The sequence below is a fragment of the Pinus tabuliformis genome, chromosome 4_2 (assembly GCF_031772625.1).
Source record: "Pinus tabuliformis cultivar Carrire ecotype Pingquan chromosome 4_2, CPIR1, whole genome shotgun sequence".
NCBI classification, from domain to species: Eukaryota; Viridiplantae; Streptophyta; class Pinopsida; order Pinales; family Pinaceae; genus Pinus; species Pinus tabuliformis.
In genome coordinates this window covers 608,270,091-608,275,517 of record NC_142304.1, presented here as the reverse complement: position 1 = coordinate 608,275,517, position 5,427 = coordinate 608,270,091, and the positions used below count along the sequence as shown (strand labels likewise).

General features: G+C 34.2%; 1 pseudogene; it reads left to right on the top strand.

The window, feature by feature from the left end:
* Positions 1-2,092: 2,092 nt before the first annotated feature.
* Positions 2,093-3,944, top strand: LOC149170751 (ribosomal RNA small subunit methyltransferase, mitochondrial pseudogene; annotated as a pseudogene).
* Positions 3,945-5,427: the final 1,483 nt, after the last annotated feature.

Here is a 5,427-nt window from a genome sequence, read left to right as displayed (position 1 = left end):
CATCGAGATCGAAGGCGAACGAACAATGGTTGTGCAAAACATTTTTTTTAACTTGATAAAGGAAAACGAAAATAGAGAGCGAGAATTGGCTAAGGTGAACAACGTCTGCTCACCGCAAGCTCGCAAAGAACACCTTCATTGGCTGGGGTGAACAATATTTATTCACCCAAACTCGCAAAAAAGCACATTCAATATAAATATAACAAAACATACAAAATTATAAAATTTTACCCACAATGCCACCTACAACACACCTATCCTATAAGGTTAGTGCCAAGGCATGGACAATGGAGAAAGGCTTGATGGTCGTGTCCAATGATCAACATGGATAGCAACAAAGGAATGCCTTAAAATGTGAAAAGAAAAATAATGAATAATGTAAAAGAGGAATATAAATTATAAATAACTTAATACGTAAAATTAAAATGATTAAAATAACAGAATAAAAGTGTATTCCAAATGAATATCGAAAATAGAAAATTTTAAATAATAAAATATTATATATTAAATAAGATAACGAAAGGAAAATTGTAAATTTCATATTCAAATTTAAAAATATGGATAAGGATTAAGTTTTTTTATAATTTTATAATTATTTTATTTTATACATTTTGATAAGAAAAATAGTGAATAATGTAAAAGAGGAATATAAAATATAAATAACTTAATAGATAAAATTAAAATTATTAAAATAACAAAATGAAAATGTATTCCATAATGAATATCGAAAATTAGAAAATTTTAAATAATAAAATAGTAGAATAAAATATATTATATAAGATATCGAAAGGAAAATTGTAAATCAAATTTAAAAATATGGATAAGGATTAAGTTTTTTATAATTTTATAATTATTTTATTTTATGTAATGTATTTTTTTTTTAAATTGCATTTAATTTTATTTTTTTAAATCTCGTTACATTTAGTTATTTAATTTTAATTTAATTATGTGTTATTTAAAATTGAAATGTATTAGTATTTTTAATTTTAAATATAAATTTATATTTAATAATTTATGATATTTTTTAATGTTAATTTATATAATAACTTTAAAATAAATGGTAGATAATTAAATAGTCAATTGATAAATTGTAAGCAAGTGAATAAACCATTAGTAAATCATTGAATATTAATAGGGAAAACATATGAATAATAAATTTAAGTTCAAACGGATAAGGAAAAAATAAAGTATGCAAAGCTCCTCACCACAAACACAAAATTAACTTGAAAAAAATGGTGGAAAAACACGGAAAGAAAGAGTACAGAATAATTCTGTATCAAGACATAGAATATTTGAATTGAACTTCTCAAAAGTTCTGTAAAGAGCAAAAGATACGATCAAAGTTTGTTTCCGGGATTTGCTCATCCTATAAGTGGTCACAGGCAGCGTTGTACACAGTTCCTGAATTCAAATCAAGTTAAAAAGTGAAAAGAATGAATGAAGGGTGGATAAAGCAGGTTGGAAGAAGTATATTTATGTTTTCTGAAACTGATCGAAAGGAAATAGTGAAGATAATGGTGGGTACCAGGGATCAAAATTGAACACGTCAAAGCCCTTCAAAGGGTCTCTGGCAAGTCAGAGAAGTAAGAAGAAAATTTTACCAGTCAAAAAAAATTTAAAAATTGATTTTTGTTATTTAAAAAAAAAATTGGAATAATATCTTAAAATTTTTTAAGAAGTGCTGTCAAATTGTCAATTTTTTTTTAAATTTCATTTTTCCTAAAATTAGAATTTTAGGAATGAAAAAATTAGAATTTTAGGAATGTTGAATTTGTAAATTTCTTTTCATGTTAAAACTTAAGGCCCATTTTAGAAACTCCCATTTGAAAAACAACAGTTTCATTTTGAGTTGTTTTTTCTAATTGTGCATATGATGCAAGTTCTTATTACGCCGTAAGGCGTTTCCCTCTGAAATCAACTCCCCTCTCTGCTTACTTGTCATCGTGTAAGCCACACGATTATATGTTAGACGATTGCAACAATTTCAGCCGTTGATCGTTGATTCAAAAGGGTTGCCCAAACGGTTTGGGCGTTTCATTTGGCAGATCGAATAGTTTCATCAGGGCAGCTGAACCGGGCTCTCTAGTGCTACATGCATCCCACTAACCCTGTTGGCGGGCTTTTCTTGTACTGTCTGTGGGTGGAGTTGATTGATCCCAAGGCTGTACTGAGCAGGCAGCACATTCTCACAAATCCCGGTGTTCTCAAATCCATCGTTGAGAAAGCGGACATGAGAGAAAGCGATACCGTCCTGGAAATCGGCCCAGGTACTGGAAATCTAACCCTAGAGTTGCTGCAGGCCGCCCACAGAGTCATCGCAGTCGAGATCGATCCCCGGATGATCGAAGTAGTTCACAAACGCATAAAGGGGACCGAAATGGCTCAAAGATTGGAGGTGAGTTCCAATTTCCTTTGCATCTTGTTTTTACATTCATTCACCTTATTTACCTCATTAAAAATATGTCAATTCCACATGGATTGTGACTCTTCATGCCCACCCCAAGTTTCAAATCCTCAGAGACATGTTTTCCCTTCATGAGCTGTTGCTTCTATGCACCTGTGTAAGCAGCGGCTCAGGCTCCGGCTCCATGTGGATGGGGCAAGGTGTAGGTCTTCTGCCACAATCACTGAGACATATGTTTTCGAATATCTGTTGTCAGCCTGCTATAGTTCGTTGTGATATTCACATAATGGAAATGGGCATGCTTTATGCATGACCTGACTTCAGTTCATCTTGATAATCCCATAATGGAGAAGGGTGCGCTTGCTGCATTTGTAAACTGGAAAAATCAACCAAAAAAAAAATCCTACATTGACAACAATACTGAAGAAGGTTTATTTGTGAAATACCACATACATTAAAACTTTTTCAAATCTTTGCCAATCTGAAAACTGGGTTTAGGGTGAATTTCTCATGCCTATGCGATGAAAACTGGCTATGGGGTGAAGTCCTCATGCTTATGTGATAGCAGCCTTCTTTTCTTCAGTTACTACCTTTCTCCAATCTAATGATGCTTAGAAGTACCTGTGTGCTTTGGGAAGCCATAATCTTGTAACGTACTGCACTTTCTGTCTGGCAATGAAAAATGCCAATTTTGGCAATAAAACACTTCTTCTTTTTGCAAATTTGATGTTGCAGATGGATTCCCTACCCCCTTATGTCCAATTGGGCACCTCAGTATTAAATTTATGCAATTCAAACCTGTAATTCCAAGATTCTGGCAAAATTTCTGCCATATTTACAAGGAAAATGCACTGAAAAGAGATTCTGTTTACTGCAAGGTTAGCCTAAGCTATGTGCTTTGCAGGTTCCCTTGTGATGTCTTCGTAATTGTCTCTTGCAATTCCTTTTTTGTTCCTTGTGATTGCTGTCTTTGGTGATACCTTATTAATTTTTGGGATTACGATAAATCAAAGTTGCTCTTCTCTAATATGACTATCTCCTTTTTCTTTTCTGTTATGGACAGCTGGTGCGAGGGGACATACTACGAACAGACTTGCCAACTTTTGACATATGTGTAACCAATATACCTTACCACATATCATCTCCGCTCATCTTCAAGATTTTGTCCACCATGCCCAAGTTTCGAAGTGCCACCCTCATGCTTCAGAAGGAATTTGGCCACCGCCTCGTGGCAAAGCCTGGTGATTCCCTTTTCAATCGCCTGGTTGTCAATGTGGATCTTCTGGCCAGTACCAAGCTCCTTATGGATGTGAGCAAGAGGCATTTTACGCCATGCCCTAAAGTGGATTCCTCTGTTGTGAGAATCGAACCAAGGGCATGGCCTCCTCCAGTCGACTTGAGTGAATGGAATAGATTCACTCTGATGTGTTTCACCAAAAAGAATAAGACTCTCGGTGCAATCTTCTTGTTCATCAATTTTAATCTTGAAGGCATATATCCCTGCTATTGTTTATTTGCTCCCCAAGATTATCTTCTTTAAAGGCATTTAGAGCATGGATGGCAGCAATTTCTCAACAAACAGTATAGGTACATTTGCATTGTATGAGCAAATGGAGGAATTTTTCCTTTTTAGTTAAAAGGACGAATCATCTTCGGTTTTTCTTTGCAAGTAATACTTTAAGCAGACAGGCGTTTCAATATGAATTAGTTATGTTTTTTCGATCTCTTCATATTTATTTTCTTCAACATGTTTGAAACCTTTTCTTCTGGGAACTATTGTTTTTGCAAATATTTTACCTTGAATCAATTCGTCTCAGCATGCATTCAAGTTAGTTAGAATGGAATCACATAGGTTTCAGCGGTTTAGCCTAGTCGGTTGTCTCATTAGTCAGGACTTATGAGATGTATGTTAAAAGACTGAAACCTGCTTATGTTAAGGTGAATTTGTGCTGAAAACAATTTTCAATACTCACGGATCAAACCTTGATCCGAAGAAACTTGTGGGTTAATGGAAACTCATGATCACAGATATAACTGAAAAAGGGAAAAGGAAACCCTCCTATTGAACGATTTCCTCTACGAAGTTTTTCTCAAGCTCTTGTCAAATACAAGGCAAACTCTTACATTCCAGCTTAACAGAGTTCTTCGCAGAACTGAGGTTTTAAACATTTTGTTCGTAACTGACAGGAAAAATATCTTGAAGATGGATCACTTTCAGCTGCATAATTTTTTTAGTGTCTTGTACTCTAAAGTTCGAGTATGAGGGAAAATATTCCTTGCTCATTATATAAAGCCTCATCTGTGACTCCGTCGGTAACAACCACTCTTTAGAAGGTAGGCCCCGATATAAATACCAACATTTTGAAAGAGAGTCTAAAATCCTGAAAGGCTCTAAAGGATCATAGTGTACAACGGTGACTTCCCCACAAAGATTAGTCTTGCACATTACACAAGACTTGATCGAAGGATTTTCTGCGTAATGAAAAAGGCAATATGGGAGATTCCAATCACGTTCCAAGGCATTTTTTAAAATGTGGATGTGACAAAAGGTTGTTGTGGAACGTGCTGTTTGTATATTTTAACACACTAACACTTTACAACAATGAACTAACAATATTCATGATGAAAATAGCAATAGGGAAGATTTATCTGCATAATGAAAAAGACAATATGGGAGATTCCAATCATGTTCCAAGGCATTTTTTAAAATGTGGACGTGACAAAAGGTTGTTGTGGAAGGTGTTGTTTGTATATGGGAAATTTCTTGATCATTGTGTATAATCCTAATGTTGATAGATATGTCTATTAAGTGGTTCCAGTGAATGGGACATTGATTTGAGTGGTCAATATATTTTTATTATTTATCAAAGTAATCTTGTGTTGTATTTGTGTTCTTCAATTTATCCCTTACGGCGTTTCCTTTGCAGCATCTGATGCAAATGCTAGTTAATTATTATGTCACAATTACCTTTTGATACCATTACATTTGGTAGTTGTTCCCATTTCAAAAACAACAGTTTCTT